The sequence below is a fragment of the Pantherophis guttatus genome, chromosome 3 (genome assembly GCF_059756535.1).
Source record: "Pantherophis guttatus breed Tessera chromosome 3, ASM5975653v1, whole genome shotgun sequence".
NCBI classification, from domain to species: Eukaryota; Metazoa; Chordata; class Lepidosauria; order Squamata; family Colubridae; genus Pantherophis; species Pantherophis guttatus.
The window spans coordinates 58,860,857-58,885,757 of NC_142065.1; the positions used below are offsets into that span (position 1 = coordinate 58,860,857).

General features: G+C 37.0%; 1 long non-coding RNA gene across 2 annotated transcripts; it reads left to right on the forward strand.

Annotated features, from left to right (window-relative positions):
* Positions 1 to 3,384: 3,384 nt before the first annotated feature.
* On the forward strand, positions 3,385 to 19,593 carry LOC117664161 (uncharacterized). 2 transcript variants are annotated; one of them, XR_009622116.2, is made up of 4 exons: positions 3,385 to 4,340; positions 5,998 to 6,086; positions 18,562 to 18,695; positions 19,508 to 19,593. It is a non-coding gene; the product is annotated as an uncharacterized LOC117664161 (long non-coding RNA). The 2 variants fall into 2 exon arrangements; XR_015733087.1 differs by having other exon boundaries at positions 18,562 to 19,593.
* Positions 19,594 to 24,901: the final 5,308 nt, after the last annotated feature.

The window sequence follows — 24,901 nt, forward strand, 5'->3', positions numbered from 1 at the left end:
TAATTTTGCCTGCCTTATGTTGCAAAGTACAATAGCACCGAAAATTTAATCAAATAGTGAGATTTTCCCCATTTCAAACTGGTTATCTCACAAAATGTGAATTTTTTTCTTTCATTCAAATAAAATGTTATTATTTTAGTTACATTAAAAACAAATTTGATTTTTAGCTACAGGCGTATTATGTATGATTCTTTAAATAACAGTATTAAAATATTTTGCTGTGCAACAAAATCTGTTGTAGAAGGATTCGGTTTTCTTTAACATAAGTTAATATAAACAGAGAAATGCATGAGTATATTTTGGACAGAAACCAACCACACCACATTATGGTTTAATGAGCCCAGCCCCTGAGCAACTTCTCACGAACTGTAAACTTTCATAGAGGAAAAGTCGCCACCCAAACCAAAAAGATCTTTAAATTCCTGTGGCTTGATTCGCATTTTGGAGAAATTGTATCAATCACTTCAGCTGTAGGAGGGCTGACCATGCTGTAGTTGCCCAAGAAAAATACCAATATGAACATAGAGAACAACATGTAGAATATAATGCTCTCTACCAGAGCATGTGGTTTGTCATTAGGACTGCTAGCTTGCATTTTAGGATTTCTATACTGAATGCAGTTCTCTATAAATTTACCTGAGCCAGACATCCTATATCTGAAACCATCCAGATGTGTTGGACTCTATTTCACAGCAGCTGTATAGTCCAGCACATTTGGAAGACGTCTTCTCTTAACTTTTGTATAATATGATCCATATATCCTAATAATACTGTAGACGTATCAGATGTCTAGCCTTAGTGCTAGGAGGTAGCTGAATAGTGGGGGAGGGGGGCCTTCTTGATCTGAGCAACACTAACCTCCAAGATATCGCCCCCAATTTGCATACAAGGGCAAATGGGGTTGGAGTTTAAGTCGCTAATTGATATGGTTGCATAGCATGATGTCACATGACTGCATTGCTTAATAATAGCAATCCTGGTCACCACTGTAACCCCAGGTCTGTTAAGTGGGAACAGGTGAGAGTCCTAGGCAATGAGCATGGGGGTTGTAGGGGTGTTGTGGTGTGCCATCAGAGCTTCTGGTGGGTTGGTAGGGGTACTATCACACTACATAGTGCAGATGGGCACTATGGAGTGTGGGTGGACTGGGGTGGGGCCCAGGCAGGTGGGGGAACATTGTGGGCACATGTAGGACTCCTCAGGAGAAATAGTGGTAACAGTAATTTATGGGAGTAACTTGCAGTCTTCCTCACCACCTTCCCAATTGACTGGCTGCCATCATTTTCATCATCTAAGAACCTGCCTTATCTTACTCATTCATTATAATTTCTAATTTGAAACATATTTTTAATTGCAAATTGTATGGGCAAAACATGTGCCCTGCTCTGTAGACTTCCTCGCTTCTACCCATTTGCCCTACCATAAAAAAAATCTTGCTTTAAAAATTCTGACAAAGGTGAAAGCTTGCGCAATAAAGTTTTGGATTCCCCCCTCCTCCATAACTAAGGGGTTTGGCTATAACCATTGTATATATACAATATAGTATCAAGACTTGTCCTTCAAGCTGAAATTGACTTTAATGAGCCTTCTTACAGAATACTGCTTAGGGATAGGGAATTTCAGGACTGTAGACTCAGCTGGGAAGTTGAAAAACATTCTGGAAGAAAACAATGGCAGATATTTCCAATGTTGCCATGAACATTGTGTCAATGTATTCATTTTAAGATTCAAGCTTGATTTGAAGGAGAAACCACTGTTTTTTAAAGATAGTGATGTAATTAATTAATACATTGAAGTGACTTTGTGTAAAGTTTATATATTCGTCAAAAAGATCAGTAAATGATCCTTCTGCCTGTATGAAGATTTTTGCTTCAGCTGTTTGTTGCAATTCTGTTTCCAATATATAGATGTGGAGCAGCTATTTTTGTTATCCAATGGATTTGTAAAACTTTAGGGCGATATAGGGCAGTGATGGCGAACCTTTTTGGCACCGAGTGCCCAAACCGAAATGTGTGTGTGTACGTCAGAGTGCTGGAAACCCAAAGACCAGCTGGCTGGTGCGCGCATGCCTGATTTTTGGCCATTTTTGGGTGGTTTTTTGGACGTTGTCTGGACGTTTTCCAGTGCTCTGGTGCCCGCGAAGACCAGCTGGCCAGCGCTCATGTGCGCGCTGGAAACCAGAAGAGCAGCTGGCGACGGCGCACGTGCCCACAGAGAGGGCTCTGCGTACCACCTCTGGCACTCATGCCATAGGTTTACCATCGCGGCTATAGGGTATTTATAATTTTTGGGACTGTTAACACCCAGTGGAATTTAGAAGGATCATGTATGCACATTCTACTGTACAGAAATTGTTTGGCTTGAGTTTGCAGTTAAATCTGAAGCAGAATCAGACAAAAGATGAATACATTGTGAGCTGGCAGAGGCCAAATCATCTATACTTTTTGAAGGGAGAAGTGATGTCTGATTAGGGCTGTCCTACTGACTTGTGGAAGTGGTATACCTCTGCTGTGTTTTATTTTTTTTATTATTATTTTTTTAATTTATTTTTACAATGCGTTAAGCAATAGCCTTCATACTTTTTGTATATTTTTATACAAAGTCAGCTTATTGCCCCCACAAACTGGGTCCTCATTTTACCCACCTTAGAAAGGATGGAAGGCTGAGTCGACCTTGAGCCTGGTGAGAATTGAACTCGCAGTAATTGCAGGCAGCTGGATGTTAAACGCCACTCAGGCTCCTTTTATATATATGTAAAGAGAATTGCAAAGACCCCGTGCCAAATAATATTTCATAATATTTGGAAGCATCATGCCAGAAGTTTCTCACTGCATGGGGAAATGGTTGGGGCAACCCCAAGCACCACCTTTCCAAGGTTGACCCTTTTAAAAACAGTAAAGGGTAGAAGCCCTGTTGATTGCTTTTTTTTTTTTTTTAAATTGCAAAGCTTCTGCCATTTTCTCTCTTTTTTTTCTTGAATTCTGCCCAGCAACGACGAGCTTGCTCGAACCTTTCTGAAAGTTTGTTGTGACCCTCGACCCCCCTTTAAGCGAAGCCTTTGAAGATGGCTTGGGTCAGTTTTGTTCTGAATTTCCTGCAGCTCTCTCTCCCTTTCCTGAAAAGTTTTGAGTTCAGCCTGAACTTTTCTCTTTCCGAAGTCACTTTGCACAGCTATTAAACTGTATCACTACAGCCTCGGCTGGCACACAGTTGGGAGTGTGTGTGTGTGTGTGTGTGTGTGTCTTTCACTGTGTTGCTGCCTGATGTCCTGAGCGAGTAAATTTCAAAGCTGTCACAAGCGAACAGCGCGGCCCTTCCAGGCTCTGCCTTCCCTCCCGCGTCTCGGGTTCCAGCTCTGCTGTTGCCATGGCTTTCTGGCTGGTCACGAGAACAGCCACGCAGCGCTCCCGGATTTGTTCCCACCTCCCCAGTCCCCTATAGCTTTCGTTTTCTTCCAGCGTATGGAGAGCGAGAGAAAGAGGGGACGGGGCGGGGGTGGGGGAGGTGGAGAGAGGCAAGCCTGCCTTGTTCACACGGAAACTGTTCCAGGGCCGCCATTCAAAAGCCGCCCGCTTTCCAAGAAGGGGGGGATTAATGTGGCGTGAGGCAGGCGTGTCTGGCACGTCGGCTGAACTGGGGAGGGGGCTTCGGGGGGCGAAGGGGCTGCAACGTGCTAAGCAGTCACTGGCTGGGCTGGTTGCTAGGGGCTGCAGGCAATGGGCATCAGGGATTGCGCTCAGCGATGGGCCCGCCGCCGCCGACAGGCAGGCCAAGTTGCTAAGCAGTTTTCACCGGAGCTGAGGGGGGGATAAAAAAAAAAAAACAAGAAAAAAAGCCGCTTTGGGTGCTGTGTCAGCGCTTTTTCTTCCCTCCGTGTTCCCTTCCCACTTGTGTCTTGCAGGGTGGGGGGTGGGGAACGGGGAAGGAGGCTTCATTCGCCTTTCAATCCGGAACCTACATTCTTGGGCAGACCACCAAGGCTTACTACATACTGGGAATTATAAATATTACCTGTTGTTCGGGTTGGAGGATTAACTAGTTCAAAAAAAAAAACAAAAAAAACCCCAAAGCCAAAAAAAAAAAAAAAAAAAAACCCAACAGGTGCTCTTGATTTGACCTGCAGAACATTGGGAGTCTGAAAAAGGAGTTTCCCATTGTGCTTGATGGGTTTTGGTATGGAGTAAGGTGGGCTACTTTCAAAACGGGGTGTTGGAATGACTTGTGCAAATATGGGAAATGGGGCCACCCCGATGTCTTTATTCTGTGCAAACTTAAAGTTGCTTTTAAACGGGCACCATCTCTCTATTCCATCAAGTTGGTGAAACCCAGCAACAGGACAGGTAAGGCTTGATGGATAAATAAGGATACATTTCACAGAAAGAAATGTTGGGCTGCTCCACAATGTCAGCTTAATGTGAATTCAACCCATCCTTGAAGTTGCAGAAAACTATATTGACTTAATGTTTATGGAGATTCTCAGTCATCCAGGTCATGGTTGTCCCAAATGTGCTTTTTCAAGAGGCAACTGGACTTTCTGGTTTTTCTTTGAAGATGTTTCGCTTCTCATCCAAGAAGCTTCTTCAGCTTCAGCTCTGAAGAAGCTTCTTGGATGAGAAGCGAAACATCTTCAAAGAAAAACCAGAAAGTCCAGTTGCCTCTTGAAAAAGCACATTTGGGATATAATGACTTAACATTTGCTGCCCCATTTAGTGATCCACAGGCATAAGGCTGACAAGTGATACTGCCCATATTTGTGATGTACAGTGATGTTTCTCAACCTGAATAATCTTTAAATGTGTGGTCTTCAATTCCCAGAATTCCTCAGCCAATGTGTGTGGATTTCTGTTCCCAGAATTCTCTAGTCAGCTTCTGGGACTTAAAAGTCCATATGTTTTAAAGCTGCTGAGGCTGAGAAACACTGATGTACAGGGTATGTGGGATTGCTGAATTCTCCTAGTTTTGTCCCTGCCTTTTCATCCAAAATCCAGTGTAAAAGAACTGGACTCTTCTAATGCCTGAAATAGAATGACCATCAAAGACTGCACAAGAAATGTAGTAGAATCCTAGCCTAAATCAGCCAATAGGCAAGAGGATTATTACTCCCTAATTGTCATCTGATTGCACCACTGACAGAATATGAGTGAAGTGTATCAGATTATATCCATGGCAAAATTGTGGCAGGATAAGGGAGAAATAACCCTGGTGCAGTGAAGGATGACTTGAAAAATGTCTCAGCTGCAAACAAGGAATCAGATGTAGGCAATGTCATGGGAACATAAGACAGCTGAAGTTGTCTATAGCTGCAGTTAGACGTAGTAAGGAAAGACTTGTTGGTAGGTTGAGCTGAAAAAGTATTTATTAACTCCACCTTTATCTCTACTGAAAAATAGAAACAATGAGCATAGGCAATGTTGAATTTGGATGTTTTGGGTTAAATTGTGATACCCTATCTGATCATTATGTCTTGTTAGTATAACCTAGAGCAGGGCTGTCAAACTTGCTGCCCGCAGACTGGATGTGTCATGCGCTGGCCATATCCACGCCCGGTTTAGCAAAGGGGGGGAAAGTCCTGATACGTCATGTGACGCTGCCGTGACGACACAAGTTTGACAGTCCTGACCTAGAATATCTGACTATGAAACAGTATTGATCAAATTGTAATTGATGTATGCATACAAGCATGCTTCCATCTTTATTGGCTCTTTTTATCTAATAAAGTTCCTCTTGAATCTAATGTAAATTATGGTGATTATGCAGAAATGATTATGTTGGTTTGTAGCAAAAATATAGAAGTGCCTTGCCATTGTTTTCTTCCTGGATTTTTAAAAAAATTCCAAGTGTAGTCTGTATTCCTGGGATTTCTCCTATCCAAATAAGGAGCCCATCCCAGGTCATCTCCCATCTAAGTATAGCAACTCAAAGTGTATTTGGTTTTATTCATAATAAAAAATTGCCTACTTAGTTTCTCCTCTTTTTCCCCCACCATTCTATATGAAGGAAAGAGTTTTGACTCTAACTGGAGGAAATACGAAAAATGGAAAGCCTTCAAGCATTGCCTTTCTGCTTCTTTCCTAGCACAGTCTTAGGTAAGTCCTTGACTTATTTCCATTCATTTAGTGATGCTTCTAAGTTATGACCATGCTGAAAAAAGCCCAGTCCTTGCACTTACATTAATTGCAGTGTCCCTATAGTCACATGATTTACATTCAGGCGTTTGACAACTGGCATGTAAGGTTGCAGAGTCCTGGGGCCATTTGTGACTTTCCCAGCTGCTTTCCAACATGCAAAATCAATGAAGAAAGCCAAATTTGCTTAATGACTGTGTGATTCACTTTATGACCTCAGCAAAAAAGGTTGTAAAATCAGATCACTTAACCGCCTCGCTTACTGACAAAAGATCCAGTCCCAATCATGGTTGTAAGGTGAGGGCTATCTGTCCTTCATTTTCAGACGTTCTTACTTGCTCTAATATCACTCACATTCTCTCTTCTGTTTTTCTTGTTTCTGAAATTCATAAGCTGAAAACAATTTTAGGAAAAGTACTGGACAAGAAAAACCAAATGTACAGATATAGATTAGGTGAAACCTGGCTCAATAGCAGTAACTCTGAGAGGGATCTTGGAGTCCTTAGTGGACAATCATTTAAATACGAGCCAGCAGTGTGCAGCAGCTGCCAAAAAAGCCAATGCAATCATAGGCTGCATTAACAGAAGGATAGAATCAAGATCACACGAAGTACTAGTACTTTATAAATCCTTAGTAAGACCACACTTAGAATACTGCATGCAGTTTTGGTCACCATATTATAAAAAAGATGTTGAGTGCAGAAAAGAGCAACAGATGATTAGAGGGGCGGAGGCTAAAACATCCGAAGAACGATTGCAGGAATTGAGTATGTCCAGTCTAGAGAAAAGAAGGCCAGGGTGACATGATTAGCAGTGTTCCAATATTTGAGAGGCTACGAGAAAGAAGGGTGTGTGTGTGTGTGTGTGTGTGTGTGTGTGTGTGTGTGCGCGCGCCTATTTTCTAAAGCACCAGGAGGCAAGACGAGAAACAATGGATGGAAACTAATCAAGCAGAGAGGAAACCTAGAACTAAAGAGAAATTTCCTAACAGTGAGAACAATTAACCAATGGAACAGCTTGCATTCAGAAGTTGTGGGTGTTTCATCACTGGAGGCTTTTAAGAAGAGACTGGACAGCCACTTGTCTGAAGGGTCTCCCCTTGAGCAGGGGATTGGATTAGAAGACCTCCAAGGTCCCTTCCAAGTCTGGTATTTTGTTATTCTAATAGTAATATTTTTGTGAATGTTATGCACCTACATTATCATATACTCCAACAAGAGCCTCGGTGGTGCAGCGGACTAAAGTCCTGTTAAGTGCCAGCTGCCTGCAATTAGTGCAAGTTTGAATCTCACCAGGCTCAAGGTTGACTCAGCCTTCCATCTGTCAGGTTTCGTTGCTATCTTAACGCTGACACCATCCTTTCGAGGTAGGTAAATTGTGGGGGCAATAAGCCAACTTTGTATAGAACAACACCGCTTAGTGGGGGCCAAAAGCCCTAATAAGCAGGTATATACAAAAAAGTATGCAGGCTATTGCTATAATGCATTGTAAGCCGCCCTGAGTCTACGGAGAAGGGTGGCATATAAATTGGACAAACAAACAAACAAACAAACAAACAAACAAATAAATAAATAAATAAATAAACATTTGAATTACAATGAAATGACCTTGTTACCTATAGCATGTTAATGTTTTATCTTCTTTAACAGCAGCACTATTACTTTAGCTACGTAGTCAAAAGCAGGATTTTGTGGCTATCAGTTCTATACAAGAGCAAAAAAATACCTTCTTAATAAAAAAATGTCCTATTTTCTTGCCCTTAATTATGGTATCTGATTTTCTCAAACCGGTATGTTGTGCTTGTCTTTGATGTGTCATCCAGTCCAGCTTAGGCCCCCTTTCCCTTTTTTGGTTTGTTCTCTGCTTATTTTAGCAGAAGAAAAGATTAATGAAAGTCAAATTGTCAGTTTAGGCTTTATTTATGTATTTTATTTTCTCTAAAGATTGGCCAATCAAATAAATTGCTTCTTTCTCCTCTGTTCACAAGTGCATTTTAACATTCACTGTATCCCTTAGAAAAGAACTGTTTCTAAATCAAATATTTGAATCAATCAACCTGTATATTTCATTTGACAAACATGACAAAAATATTTATTAAGAGTGAAAGATTTGTTTTTCCTATCTTGGGTTTTTATAATATTATCAAGTATGCAGTTTCTCTCATACTTCAAAGAATTCGACACAGCATGGCCAATTTTCATTTCCTTGTTTTGAAAAATTCATCCCTGTGTGGTTGTGTACATAAGTTGAAAAGTAGTCAGTGGGTTGTTTGAGAAAGCCTCCTTTTGAAGCTTTTCATGCTGATGTTTTAACTCCATAATACCTCAACATTAAACACAATTATTAGTGTGTAAGCCACATTGACTTGTGAGATCTCAGTTATGAGAAAGCATGAATAGAATCACAGTGTTAGAAGTATGTAGCTCCAACTGATCATAATTTACCATAGAATTAATACAGTAGTTGTAACTTTATGTGGAAACCAATAATTTTGGATGAAGAACTATTTCTTTTAGATATGCTATCTAAAATCTTATAAAAAGGCTAGTAAGCAATAGAAAACAAAATGTGCAAAGTTGTATACAGTCTGTTTTTAAACAGAATATATTACTCCTATACAAATAAAGTAGCATCTGCAGTTCTACACTGAATATTAGTATTGATAGTGGAATTTTGAGTCTTGTTTTTTTTAAAAGAAATGACTGATCAGAAGTAATTTAGTCTGGTCTCTGGAATTGGAGGAAAGAAAAAGAAGCTGTTTAAGATAGTTTCTTGTGAATTTTTGAAAAATATTATTTATCTTTATTGCCTTTATAGTGAAAAGATACATTTGTTTTCTCCAGTGGGAGTACAGGTAGTCCTTGACTTACAACCACAATTGAGCCCAAAAATTCTGTTGCTAAGTGAGTTTTGCCCCATTTTATGACCTTTCTTCCCACAATGAATCACTGCAGTTGTTAAATTACTAACATGGTTGTTAAGTGAATCTGGCTTCCCCATTGACTTTCCTTATCAGAAGGACACAATAACTGTTCACATAGTTTCAGGACATGGCCTCATAAATATGAATCAGATGCCAAGCATCTGAATTTTAATCATGTGACCAGGGGTATGCTGTAACAGTCCTAAGTGTGAAAAACAGTCATGTCACTTTTTTTCAGTGCCATTATAACTTTGAATGGTCATTAAACAAACTGTTATAAGTTGAGGGCTACCTGTATTACCATATTATGAGCCCAGAGAGAGGTTAATTGTGATAGGATTTCAGTCTTCATACTGGAATTTGGACATTTATCAATGACAGCTCCAGATGCATTTTGCTGTTGGGAAATAAGGAGGGGATTGTATTTTCTTAGTGTGCAGGAATATGGACTCCAACTGACTCTGAACCATATTCTCCAGATCTCTTGGATTACAGTTCCCAGCCAGCATGAACAATATATGGTTGGAAAATTTATTTAATAGCACCTGAAGTTTTCTTTGTTTATATCCTCCAATAGCCCTTTGACCTGTCCCCTGTGTTGGGGTATAAGTCCAGTAAATTCAATGAGATTTACTCCTAAGTATGAGTTTATTGCTGTTTGCTGAGACAACTTATCCTAATGTTCAAAGCAATCAAACACTTCCTTAGTAATATCTAAAATAAAATACAATAATAAAAATTACTAAATAAAATTACATGTGAAAAGTTCTGTTTCCAGCTTTCGGAAGGATTGAATACAATTCTTAATCCATTCAAATGTTTCCTTTTGAGGGATTAATTTATAGTTACTTTTTCTACATTTCTACATTCACTTACTGTACGCTCAATTTTTTCCTAGATTCTAATCATATTTATTGAGCCATACCTGCTGTTTTTCATTGCTCCATAATCAATTGTTTTATTGGTTACAATGGAAAAAACTTGCAGTAGTTTAGAAATAGCAGGATGAAATTTTCAAGTACATGTAAATCAGAAACCTTGATTGCATTTGCAGAGTTGTATTCTGTGGTTGCTGTACAAACATAATATACTCCTTTGCCCTTGGAAGTGGCCAGCTGGGAACACTTGAAATCTGTCATAACTCACCTGAATATCAAACTGGGGATTTTGAGCCAAATATTCTGCTTGCTTCAAATCAATATGTACATTTCAGTCTCTCCACTTACTGCTTTGCTGTCCAAGGTTGTTACCTTAAAGTCTCTTCAATTCTATATTTTGTTTGTTTCAGCAGCATACACATTCTGATTTTTTTTCCTAATTAGCTTTTTATTTCTTTATTACACTGATTCTTTTCCACATCACTCATTCTTAAAAACATTAACAAGAGCTTTGTTAGACCAAATCAAATATCTACAGTGGCACTTCTAGGCCTGAGATCTCCTGAGGCAAGAGGTCTCTCAGGTACCTCCTGGCCCCCGTTGATTCTGCTGCCACCTGTTTCCCTCTTGCTGCTTCCACTGCTGGTTAATCAGCAAAATCAACCTGAGAAGCCCACAAGCAAAACATGGGCATTCTGGCATTTTGGCTCAGCAACTGACTTGCTACCACTGATACTGAAGGTCACCTATAGCCTTCAGTGCTAGTTGCTACTGATAGTCTTAAGCTGCATGGAGGATAAAAGCATCAAATAGACCCTGCTAGTTATCTTGTTAAGAGTAATCTAAGCAATGTCAAGTTGGTTGGTTTGCTACCTTTTAAATTTCCCAATCATCAGTAATCCTGCTAAGAGTATTGTGTCCTGGCAGCTACCTGAGATACAGTAAATGTTTGCACAAGAGTCCTATACTCTTGTCTGAAGCTATTTCCCTTAAAGCGTAACCTCTGAACTAATCTTGTTTTATACCCCTACGTTTGTCTCCAACCAGCAAAATTGTGTTTGACATGATCGCTTTGTACAACTATATCACTTTACGAGCATTAGAAATTGGTTGATTTATTATTTGATGCCAAAATGAGTAAAACTAATATTCCAGGTTCCTCTTTCTGTTTTATTGACCTTCTAATTCCTGGTGCATTTTGGTTCATCAGCAAATGCCAGATTAAGCTGCTTCTATTTTCCGCAATCCTAGTTGGTTTCCAAAGCATCAGAAATATTCTGTAATGCTTCTGCAGCACCTTTGAATACTTACTCAAGGGTACCCACTCCTGCTAATGCTTCTCATTTTGTCACGATTAATCTTTTTCTGTAAAGCATGACAGATGAATTAATACATAGTTTATGTTTTGGGGAGAAAAGAGATTAACAGTTTTAATTGGGTGTAAGGGATTATTTGCATTTTCTCTTTGATTGCCAGATTTAAGTCACAGGCTTGATGATACTATTTGAAAGTAAAATTCTGAAATTTCTGATACTTTTTTCTTGAATGTGGATGTTTTCTGTGTGGTAGGGGCAGTTGGAATATGCATGTGTTTTTTTAAAAAATATTTTAATTGGAATGTTCTTCCAGAATATAATTACTTGGGAGTATGCAGAGCTGAATTGAATGTGACTTTTATTATAACTGCTAAAATTGTCTTGTTGGTCTCCAAGGATAATTTCTGTCAGCATCCAGCAGTCTAATCTGTGATTGGTGCTGCTGCCTCCTTAAGTACATGTGGATACCATTGGGCCTTTGCAAGTACTGTTGAGGGGTATGAGAGGCATTTAGGAATGCTAGGAAATATGTCAATGCCATATCCCCCCCCCCCCAAGTCATATGAGCTGAGACGACCCATGCTTAAGAGTAATAGCATTTAGACTTATATACCATTAATAGCTATGAGATACAGAAATAAACATCCCAAAGAAAACATTTCTCCCCTGCCAGTCAGTAATGAATGATACCAATGAATGTTTAGATAGGCGGGCATAAAATACAATTGTTAGGAGAGGTTGAGAGAAGCAAAACCATAAAATATATTTGCCACTCAATATCTGCAATATGACTAATGAAAAATTACAATGCATTTTCAGTCATAAAAAGAGGACAACAAAAATTATGATACAGATGGCAGAATAGAATGATATTAACATGAAATTTCAGATCAGCAAGTTAGTGATGGCAACCAGGAAGGATCAAAGTTAGACTACAGCAGATCAAATGTGAGAGATTTAGGGAGAGGAGTTTTTGCAGGGTTTTTCATAGGAAGGTACAACTCGTACACAAATCAATGTTTAATTTTTATTTACATTTAATCAGCCTATGTCCCCAGTGCCTCCAAATTTTTCCTGTCTTCTGACTTGCCTGTTATCTTTCTTGTTTTCTCACAATAAATATCCACTCCTGGATTAATGAATAAAATACCAGGATGGGCAACACCTGTAAGACTTACTTTCCATTGTTTTGGGGGCACTGATGTTTTTCTGAACAGCGAGCACTTTACCTTAATCATCTTTCCACTGTGGATAATCTCATCTCAACTGCAGCCCTGTCACTATTTCTACTTTCCTGAATTTCAGAATCCAAACAGATTTCTTCCCTCATGGAAAATAGACCTACTGTGTGAATTAAATTAGGCACCAGAATTTTGAGTTTGCAAATATTTCCTTCCTTTCCTGGCTGCAACTCTTTTAGGTTTATTTTTCTCAAACACCTCAAACTCCCAAAATAAAAGTGGAGCAGTTGCTGATTGTTGTAAACAGCATATATTTTGGCAAATGTTGGACTATATTATTTCATGCTGTAATTGGCAACTTACATGACTGAATTCTCTTCCATTCTATAAATCAATCAATGTATACATAGAAAATATTCTGTTCTGAGAATATTTGATATGATAGTTTTTTGAGGTTGGTGGTGGGCAAGTTATCACCTGAGCCTTCTCTTGAATGAAATGGAAGGATTCAGACAGGTTTTCTACCTCAATTGCAGCATGTAATCATTTTTTTTATTGATGTCCTACTGCAGTGTGGGCTAGGAGAGGCTTGGACTATCATTAAAAGGGGTTAACTACGTATTTCAGTATGGTGGTGCACACTTCAAAAATAATTTAGAGGAAGTGCTTTGCATCACATCCAAGTGCAGACCTTCTCTGCTGTTTATTAAAGCAGCCTGACCTTTTTCAATTGTCCACATGAACATTTTCAGCTCCTAAGAAATGCTCTCTTTGATGTTGTGGATGTTAGATAAGAAAAAAAGAATTGGGTTAGACAGCAAAATATCAGTTTCCCCCAAAATAATGGAAAATAAGGAAACTTAGTGGAAGATGCAACAGTCTTGCTACATATTTTCTAAATTATCTAAATGCCACTGTTTAATACACTTATAGTTAATGCAAGTCTTTAAAAAAGCTGCAGGTTTTATTTTTCAGGCTCATTTAGAGGCCTGTACAGATTTGAACTATTTAATAAGTAAAGAAGTGCTGGGCTTGTACAACATCTGAAAGCCTCCTTATGAATCATTTCAAAGCATGGACAGACCCTATTTATTATGTCAAGTCTTGTTATTGCTATCAATGGCATGGCAAATTTCAACAGCAATTCATTCTGATACATGGGCTTTTATTGCCTCATGGTTATAAGTTTTTGCTCTTAGGCATTCATTGACCCTATGATCAATTTTGATTGGGTGCTAGATTGATAGAGCAATAACTCAGTAATTCAGTAATTCTGAAGAGGACACAGAGTCATCTTTAGAAGTCATGAACGGTGACCTTAAAAGTTTCTAGCTTGTCTTCTGTGGAAGCCCAAGGGAACAGCATCCATATAGAAAGAAGGTTGGGATATTTTTTTTTGTATGCTAGCTCAGTCCTTCTCATGTACTGCTTACCCAAAATACTTCAAGTCTGACAATTCTTATTAAACTGATTTCAATTCAGTATCACTGAAGCAAGTTCTTAATTACTTGCACTTTCATCTGTGCCCACTGATGGAGCAGAGGTGCAAAGAGGGGACTTCATTTGCATATATTGATTAGAGTGCACCAAAACTGTATTGTGTCTGTCCATCATGTTGAGGAAGTGTTAACTCAGAGTCTGTCAAGGCAGCTGCCCAGTTTTAATAAAGAAATGGGGGCAATCCTTTCTATATGAGAGGGCTCTTTCTAGCTCACAGGGTATTTTTAAATTTTTAAAAATGAACAAATGCCATATACATACACATACTGACTTTTGTGTCTTCTCTGTCTAATGCCAAAATTGCAAAATAGGGTTTTTTTTATATATTCTGAGTGAAGGTGCAATTTCTTTTCCTTCTGAATATTTAATTTATCTTACAGTTAGGGATGCTGGTGGAATTTATTCAGCATGAACTCCAAACCAAATTCAGCTGAACTGTACTTTTTGAACTAATATCTAGGTTGGAAGGTAATGATTTTCTGGTAATAAAATCATTATTACCAGAATAATGGTAATCATTACATCATCATTGACAATCATTATTATTATCATCATCTTAAAAGGGAAAGATGAAAGCCAGTCAGGATTGAAATCCTGGCAGTGGGTAGAGTCAGCCTGCAATACTGCATTCCAGCCACTGCCTTCATCCTTTGAACTCTCTGAAATACTACTATCATATCTTCCCTAATACTACTATCATATCTTCCCATATCCAGGCAAAATATGCCGTATTTTATTTAGCATTCCCCATAGGACATGGTTAGGGTTAGGATTGTCCCTTTATCCTTTTGGTAGCCCCTTTTAAAAACTTGTTCTAGTTAATTGATGTCTTTTTTAAACTGCAGTGCTTCAAGTAGACCCTGAGCAAGGTAGAGTAGAATTGGACAGTTAGTTCTTATAATATTGACTCTGTACTATTGTTAATAAATCCTGAAAACGGTGTTTGCCTTTTTAGCATTTGTATCATGCTATTGGTTCATATTCAACATGTGATAAGCATGTGATAAGGTAGAACACTTGGTTTCTTTTCACAGGTATTACTATCCAACTGTCTTTGGTTCTGTACTCATGCTTTTCATTTCTTATCCCTAGATTTAGGACTTCTTCCTTATTACATTTTTTTGTGTCTCATCTTCCATAACGTTAGTCATTCCTAATTTCATGTCATTGCAAATTTGATAATCCATACAACCCATACATCTACATCCTTGTTAAAAATGTTAAAACATAAAATCTAGGACTGAGCAGTATGGTAATTCTATTCAATATTACTTTCCAAGCTGACATGGAACCATTTATAAGTGCTCTCTGGGTACAGTTATTCAACCAATCCTTCTTACAGTTTTATCATCTAACTTGTATTTATCATTTTATTAATTAGGATATGATGACTGACTTTCTTGAATGCTTTGCTGAGATCACAGTACATTATGTCCATGGGATTTCCCCACTCTGTTAATCATGTAACTTTAAAAAAAGATATACAACATATATATAATGCCATACATTGCTAATAGTAACAAGTACTATAGTACCAATATTAAATAGATAGAACTATCAGAGTTTCCAAAAAGATAAGCACTAATAAATTGCCCAGATTAGAAACATCATTTCATGTAATTTTAATACTGATCAAAGAAGGCCTTTCCAAAGTCAGTTGGGGGGGTGGGGGGAGTAAAGAAAGCATTGGTCCCTTTATGCTGTTGCATTTTATATCATCAGAAAGAAATGATATTTGGATAAGTGCCTGAATGGCTATAGCTGAGAAAGGAGTCACTTTGTGTAGAGCTTTTTAGAAGAGTCCCATCCATGCATCTGGAACATGTTAGTATTTGGGGAGATGGCTAAAACTGATCTTTGTGGGAAAGCTAAGTATATATTTTGTTCGTTTATTGGGAAATAAATCATACATTTAGTTTGTTATGAAGTGCTCTTTAACTGAACAGTATTACCAATATCAAAAAACACTTAAGAAATGTAAGATTTGATTTGTTCTGTATTACAAGGAAAGTAATGATAGGGTTACAGTTCTTATCTGCTAAACAACTGTTTCTTAAGTGTTGATTATATTTAAATTGTTCTGAATAGAATAAAACTTGCCTATCAATATACTTTCTTGCTGATTCAAGATAAGCATTGCTGTGCAAAATGTAGAAATGGATTAAGAAACAAATTATTTCATAAGGTACAAAAAAAGATAAAACTAGTTTCTTTTTAAAAATTAATTTTCATTAAAGATGTTTATTTCAAAGTAAAAACAATTCAAATTTATAGGAAAAAAATAAAGGAAAAGTGATAATTAAATAGAAAAGAAATGAAAGAAAATAGACAAAAAGGAAAAGGACAAGAGAAGTGGTTTCTGATTTTCTTATTGGTAGTTATAAATATATTTATATTTCATCCCTTCTAAGGTTACATCATAATTTCCTTCTTTCAGTAATCTTTCTTATTACTGAAAAATCACAAGTTCAATTTTTTTTTCAACAAAGAGTCAATAAGTGGTTTCCAGTCACTAATACATGTAGCAGTTCATATATCTCGAAGCAAACAATTTTGTCACTTCTGCTAGATCCATCATTTTTAGAAATCATTACTCGATTGTGGTATTTCAAAGTCTTTCCATTTTTTGATATAATACTCTTGCAGCAATAATATATAAGAATGGCTTTCCATGGTTCTTTTCTAATTGTCCATTAATCCCAGCAAAAAAAAATTTAGTTTCATAGTGAAAACAAGTTTCCATCAACATTAATTGCAACCATTATTCTCAGTTTTTTTTTACTTCCTCTTAACCCATTCACTCTTTCTTCATGTGTCTGTCCACAATTGAATCATCTTCATTCTTTCAGGTTGATCAAACCACCATCAGTATTGGTCACTCATTTAAGTCCACTTTCATTTGGCATTCATCCTTGGTCCTGTCTCTTCTTGGTTTAATACTCAAAATAAGTAATCCATACCTAGTCCATTCAACTTATCTTTATACAGGTAGTCTTCGACTTACAACACTTCATTTAGTGACCGTTCAAAGTTACAATGTCACTGGAAAAAGTGACTTATGAGCATTTTTCACACTTATGACCATTGCATGGTCGCCTGATCAAAATTCAGACACTTGGCAACTGAGTCATATTTATGATGATTGTAATGTCCCGGGATCAGGTAAATCATCTTTTGCAACCTTCTGACAAGCAAAGTCAATGAGGAAGCCAGATTCACTTAAAACCATGTTATTAACTTAACAACTGTAATGTGTTGTTAACAATTGTGGCAAGAAAGGTGTCAGCCTGGAGGCCATCTTTTTCTGGAACCCCTGGAGGTTGTCAAACGGGGGGAAATTCACTTAATAAATACTTCACTTAGCAACAGAAATTTTGGGCTCAATTGTGGTCGTAAATCAAGGACTACCTGTATTTCTCTTGATATACTGTACCCAATTCTATGTGCTGAGAGAGTATGCTTTTATACACAACCATTTTTACTTATTTCAACAAAAAATTGTGTTACCCACTTTTAATTAGATCACATACTATCCCCTGTCTTCCTACCAGTATTCATGCATATTAAACATTTTTCCATTTTTTCATCCTGACTAAGATTTCTGTCAAAATATGCAGCTTTATTTACTTGCTCTAAGGTTTCACCATTTGGTATAGCTGCAAATAATTTGCTTGTCAGAAGCAGCTATCTTTTATTACATTAATGTTCAAATCCATTTTCCTTGTGGCATCATACAATCTGTCTAGCATTTGCCGAAAGTCATTGGTTTCTCTAACACAGCATGATCTGTATATAAAGGTTCATGTACAATAATGTCTCCAACCAATACACCTTTAACAATAGTACAAGCATTAATTATGCATTTATTCATAAATACATTAAACAACCAATACATATTATTCTCTTTCTTCCAGCAGTGCTGTGCTATTTACTAAGCATTCTGTTTATTTTCATGCCTGTTTTATTTCTGTCACATATCACTCTTACTTCATTCAGCAACCAAGCCTCAATTTCATCTTCAAGCAAAACATCAATTCACAGAGCCTATTCACTTTCTCATATGATTTCTTTAAATCAGCAAATGTTCAATAAGCTTTCTCATATTCCTGCATTACTTAGGGAGCTACTGAAAAAGCTACACTCTAATGTGCTCATTGCCTGCTTAGCATAAAACTATTGTGCTTCCTAAATTTTGCTTTGATTGCTTCTTGTACCCTTTCAATCAGAATTCTGTCAGACATCTTTCCAAGCATCAAACTAATCCCTCTGTAATTTTTGCATGGACTCTTGCCAGTTTTTTTGTTTACATAGGAGAATAATAACAGCATTCTTCCAATTGTCAGCCACAGATATAGTCTTCAATAAGTTGCCTGGCCATTCCATAACAAACCATCTATACATTTTTGCATTTTTTCAGTAACACCAACTGGTTCTACAGTTTTGTAACTTACCAACACATTTATCATTCCCTTTTCATCATTTTTCCCTTTGGAATGCTAACATTAATAACAATGTGATTGAGTCTATATTGCGCTGATTGTGCTGGTTAGTTTTCTCGTTATGCATTGTTGTCTTCATTTATTGTTTTTGTTATGGTGATTTTTACCTGTTTTTTCTTAATTTCTTATCTGCCCACAGTCTAGTGGTGGGTTGCTCCCGGTTCTTTAGAACCGGTAGTAAAAACGGCGGGAGGCTCCACCCACCCGCCCGGACGTCATAATTGACAATCTGCGCATGCACGCGCATGCTCCCATTGTGAAACAGTAGTAAAGGTAAGTAGAACCTACCCCTGCCACAGTTGTATATTTCAGATGGATGGCCATGTGAATTGAATAAATGAATTTGTTTCTGTTCCACTGTTCAACATATCACTTTCTGTTTTCTAAAATATTCCTTCCAATGCATTCTCACTTTATCTCATTTTCATTCCAAATCCATCTGCTATATTATTTTTCCCCATTCATTCTTCTAGGGGGCTCCTTGCTAGCTCTTCTTTATTTCCAAAACATTTATTTGCATGAAAATCATTCTTCATTTTCTCTGCATTTTTAAAATCATGGAATCATAAAACCATAGCAAGAACCTGGAGATCTTCTATTGAGCCCCACTCCACCCCAATCAAATTAAATGTCAGTCTTTGCTTGCGAGCAATTGATGGGATGTGAGCAATAACATGTTTATTTGCAAAGGGGTATTTAGATTAGAGGTTCTAACTTGCATAGAATCGGGTAAGAATACTTGGAATAAAACTGTCACTGGGCTTTGTTTGTGTTTATGGCATACCGGCCAAAATGTGCCCGAACTGACCAATAATATCATTACTCACAGAGACTTCTTTATGTGCTATAGGCTGGTAACCTAGACTACATCTTTACTTTATTTAAAAGCATGACTAAAGCTTTGGTATAAATTAAAGTCCTTCTTGAAGCTATTCAAGGACATTGTTCCCTATAAATTTAATGTGCAGAGTTTGAAGGGAAGCGGGGGGGGGGGGGACTCTTTCAAAGGGGGAACAAATGATTGGTCTCTGTGCTTATCTTGACCTATTGCTGTAGAACAGTAAGATACTTCTCTTTTTTTGCAGTACAGGAGTTGTGCTGGGATGTAGCCAAATATGTTAGAGTGGAATACAAGAGGCAAACACCAATAAACATACTAAGTCTAAAATAACCCTAAACCTGACCGTGTGTTTTATGAAAAAGTTCCAAATTGCATTTGTGGTATAGATCCCCAAGTAGGTGACAATGCCTGCATTGTTGGATTTATAGTCTTTGCTGACTCTGAGGGACAGCAAACAGGATTCAGCAAAATGCCGACCAAAGGGGGAAAAAAAGGAATATTGAAATATGTACACGTAGTTGTCGATGTCTGTGCTCACAGAATGGCTAATCAAAGTCAGCCACACCACAAGGCAATTGGCTCACATCCAAGACAAGATGATGCATGCAGTCAAGAAAGAGGAATCCCAGCCTTAAAAAAAGAAGCGCTAAGTGAATCACTTTCTGATTATTCAGGAAAATATTTAAGACGGAGCCTAGTGTGAACTGACATCTTCAAAGTCAGAATTGGGGAGGCGGATTTATGTTATTCCATCCTTGTTTATTCCATCTCGTCCTTTTCTCCCACTTGTGTGTCCCCAGTTTTACAGAAGTACTCAAGTATTTTGACAGGGTTTCATAAACAGGGAGAAAGCGTTCATGCTTAACCTGTTGAGAGGAGAGACTTGAAAAGAGGATATAGTTTAGACCCAAACTCCTTTTATTTCTCCCACGGACTGGGAGAAGTTAACTTGCTAAGTGCTGTCTTGACCCAGTCTAGTGTGAACAAGTGTACTAGAGATTGGACAAGTAAACAGTGCTTACAGCCTCTCTGTGTCATAGGTGCTGTAAATAAATGCTTATTTCAGTTCAGGAAAACTTGATGGGTGGAATTATTAGCAAATTGCCACACCACACTGGCTTTTCCAGCTGAGATTTTTTTCGCAGCGCAGTTTAAAACCAATCTGTAATTTGGGCTCACTATATGCAGATTTAAAGTGCCTTCAGCAGGGCCCTGTCGACTTGCTTGTGAGTCTGGGTCTCGTAAAGAGTTCTTTCAGACCTGAACTGACAAACAGAGCATAAGTCAACCTGTGTTCCCTCTTCTTATATCAAACTGACATCTGTTTTATGAATGACCATACAACTCTTTCCCCTTTCCTTCACAGAACGATAAGACACTAATTTTGAAATTGTCCCTCCATGCAGCTGGTGCATTTATCCAGATGTAATATAATTTGGCCCTTTGCAAACATTTCTTCAGGATGCTTTGGAGATTTGCAAGGGAAGATTGACTTTTGAAACTATTTCAAGAGTTTTCTAAACATTATGGTGGGATTTCTGTAAGCCCTAAAGAGGAAGCATTCTAATGGGCATATGAAATGTGTTGCCCCAAGATGACAGAATTGGATGACAATAAACGTTTTGTGTAATATACAAGCTAAATGGCATTTGAGGGCTTTAACCCCAGTGGACTGAAGAAAGCACTAGCTCAGAAGCAGATGATATGGCTGATCTGTCCAATGAGAAAACAGTTGCCACAAACAGGATACTGTCCCCAAAACACAAGAGAAAAAGAGGGCAACTTGTTTCCTGGAGAATTGGAGGTTTTGAATATTTGCACTGTAGCAATGCTGGTTTGTGGACTGTAGATGACCCATGACATGGATGTGGCTGCACATACCCAGAGAACATTTACGGCTAAAATGTGAAATTGCTGACCTAGCAAAACTAATCTCTCCCTCAGATTGTGCATTATACTAAAGGACTGGAAAGTGAATGTGGCACCAGTTTTAAAGAACCTAGCAGTAGATTCAAGTAATTATAAGCCAGTTGGCTTAATGTTTGTAACAGGCAAACTGCACGATATGATCATCAAAGAAAATCACCCAGAAATACAAACAAAGGAAAAACTGCATGGGTTCTGCAAACAAATTTCCCCAATCTTCTGGAATTTTAAAGGACAGGAAGAGAGGGTATGGATGAAGGTGACATTGTATTCTTGAATATTCAAAAAGCCTTTGACAAAATTATTCATGGTGGCCCTTGAGTAAACTTAATAGTCATGAGATAAGAGCATTAGGACTCTGTTGGGATTGTTGCTTTTTTAAATTCATAAATTATCTTGAAATTAGGGATAAACAGCAAGATAGCCATGTTTATAAATAATACCAAATTATTCAGGATGGTAAGATGAAAAAAAAAAGTGAAGAGATCCAAAACGAACTTCATGAATAGTCAAGAAAACAGCAGATTTGATTAAATTTCAGTGTATAACAGCACAGATTGGGAAGAATCTCTTTAACTTCTTATATGAACTAATGGGATTTAAGCTGTTTGTATCTACCCAGGAAAACCCTTAGGCCAATCTCTCTCAGTCCAACGCACTTCACAGGGTTGTTGTTGTGAGGAAAATAGGAGGAAGATATGTTGGATATGTTCACTGTCTTGAGTTACTTGTAATAATAATGGCAGGATGTAAATAAAAAAAAAATAGTATTAAAATAGATTGCTCAGTTAAAATGTGAAGCAGGTATGTAGCTGGTATGAAAAAAAACCCTCAAAATCCATCCTAGGTTCATTAGGAAAAGGAATATAAATAAAAAAATATCAAAACTATAACGACTAAATAAATCTATGATACACCCACATCTATAGTATTTGTGCAATTCTGTTTGTTGAATTGGAAAAGGATATATCAGACCTAGAAAAAATGAAACGAGCTACCAAAACAATCAGGGAGGTCAAACAATTACACTGTGAGAAAGATCTGTAGTATTTGGGACCATTTTGTTTGCAAAAAAGGTGAATGAAGATAGACACATTCAAAACGTACAGTCATACCTGACATGGAAAAAGTACAGAGGAAGAAGTATTTTCGCCCTCTCAAAACATTGGGACCAGGAATCATCTAATGAAATTGACTGAAAGATTTAGAACAGATAAAAGAAATTATTTGTCACACTGACCTTACTACCTGTGGCTTTCATTGCCATAAGAGATGGTCTTAAAACAGAACTGGATAAATTCATGGAGAACAAACTTCTTTTGGCCTTGAAGATGCAGTTTTGCCTTATATTTGAGGTCAGCATTTGACAGATACCAGTTCTAAGAAAACAGTGGTAGGAGTGAGACATATTTCCACCTCTTATTTGTGAGCACCCTAGAGCCTTCTGACTGTTTTAAGAAACAAAATGCTGGATTATTATGGACCGTGGCTTGATCTATTTTTCTATTTTGCAGATCAGAAAATTCAATATTTGAAAGTGTGCTTGAATCAGGATAAATAAAATTTTGTCAGCTTTCTTTCATCAGAGTCAAGCATTTCCTCATCCTGACCTATAATTTTGCTATAGTTTTTATTGTTTCCAATTTTTTTATAGCTAATGTTTATTTTCATTGATTAAAAAACAAAAAAAGAGAAAAGAATACACTACATACATGTAAATATATAGCACAATGCATCTAAATTAACTTATATTGTTAATATTTTTGCTATTGCATAAACTACACTAAAGTGAAAATTGAAATGATAATTCAAAATATGGAATTATCAAATCAAATCAAAATTTTTAAAAACCACAGAAAAGTGTTATTGTAGTGTTATTGTAAGTGTTATTGTCTTTTTAGGAGATATTACAACTAAAAAAGGAAAAAGTATTCAATCTTACTTTGTTCTCTTTTTTTCTCCTGACCGCTACCTCTTATTTAAATATTTTTATAACATGTTTTAAACTTCTGAGATTATTGCTTATTTTGATTTAAATTTTTTTGACGATTTTTTAAAACATTTTTCTTCTGAAACCACATTCTGAGTATCTTAACTTTCCTTACTGTGTGTGGTGATTTCCAATTTCAGTCTAATATAATGCAAACATTGAGTGCAAACAGCATAACTTTAGAAAGTGCAGACCCCTCTATATATTGAATAAAAAAACAAGCATTTTAGTTCAAATGTGTGTGCACTTTACTCTTTGGGAGAAATATTATTATGTATCAAAACATTTAAGGATGCAATTCACACTCATTAAAATCAACATTCATAACATTTGGCATTTAATCTTAGCATTGCGTTGAACCCAAATCAGAGACTACTTAAATAATCATCTGATAGGTGCAATTTATAACAAAACCTGAAGCTTGTCAAAACTGAGAAAATAAGTCTGTTTTGTGATTTATAGATGATAGACAGACAGACAGACAGATATAGAATGATCTAGGAAGCACATTGCAAACGGAATAGAACTGCAGGAATAGGACATCTTTAGAATTTTATTGGTAACAGCAAAATTGCAGTAGACTATATCCAGTAAAGACTCTCTTAATTGAAGAGAGAGTTCCTGTAATTAGCTTTGAAGTATGGATTAATGTGGTCAGGATAGAGGTGGTATATAACTTTCTATAACTTATAGAAATATTAGTTTTTATTATGAAAGCTAGTGGATTTTGATCAGAACACAGGGGATAATAATTGAATTGAATTGATTTAGTTTATATGCTGGCCCATCTCACTACCAAGTGACTCTGGGCAGCCCTCTTATTGTAAGATGGATCCAAGTATCCCTCTTTAAGAAATATTACAGTTTTAACATTGTCATATTATGTTAGGTTTTTAATGCTCCTCCGACTGCAAAATGCTTGAAGACAGGATGCTACAGATGGATTTGAAATTTTGAAGCAAGAAAAAACTTGATGTTGTTATTCTAACTAAGTAACAAAGCGTTTAGTAATTGGTAAGACTTTTGGAGATTCCACAATAATATACTGAAGTATCATTATTTGTAAGAATTTATCTTTAAGAAATCAAATATTACATTTTAAAAAGAAAGCCAACATACTTTTATGATCACATCATACCAACTAGGCTGTATTTCTGAATTTATTAGAAACAGCGGTCAGTACATCCTTCTAAAACATTACATTTAAATGTGCTTTATTGCAATTTTTATTGCATTTTTATTTTAAAGCAAAATAGGCCAGAATGCTTAGTGTCTGGAATTCCAAAGCTCAACCATCTATTTTTTAAAAATAAAAAACATAAACATCATAGTACACTTGGTGACACATATGATGTTGCATTACTCATCTAGAAACTACAATATGATTAACATACAACTGTTTTCTTCATGAAGCAGTTTCTTTTCAAAAGTTAAACAACATGAATTGGGCTACATCATAAAATGACAGAACAGGTTTTACAGACCAACACGAATACCAAAGTTACATGCTGGAATTCATATTAAAAAGAATAAAAATAAAAACAATTGTGGTGGCTTCGAGAGAAGCAAATCTTTTGATAGAGAGTATCCCTTAAGAGGAAAACCAAAATGTATTTCAAGAATGCAGTGCTTAGGTGTGAGATGTACAAAGGAGTGCACATTCCTAGCATACTCCATTAAAATTAATAACGGTATATTCTTAGAGAAAATGATATTCTATTT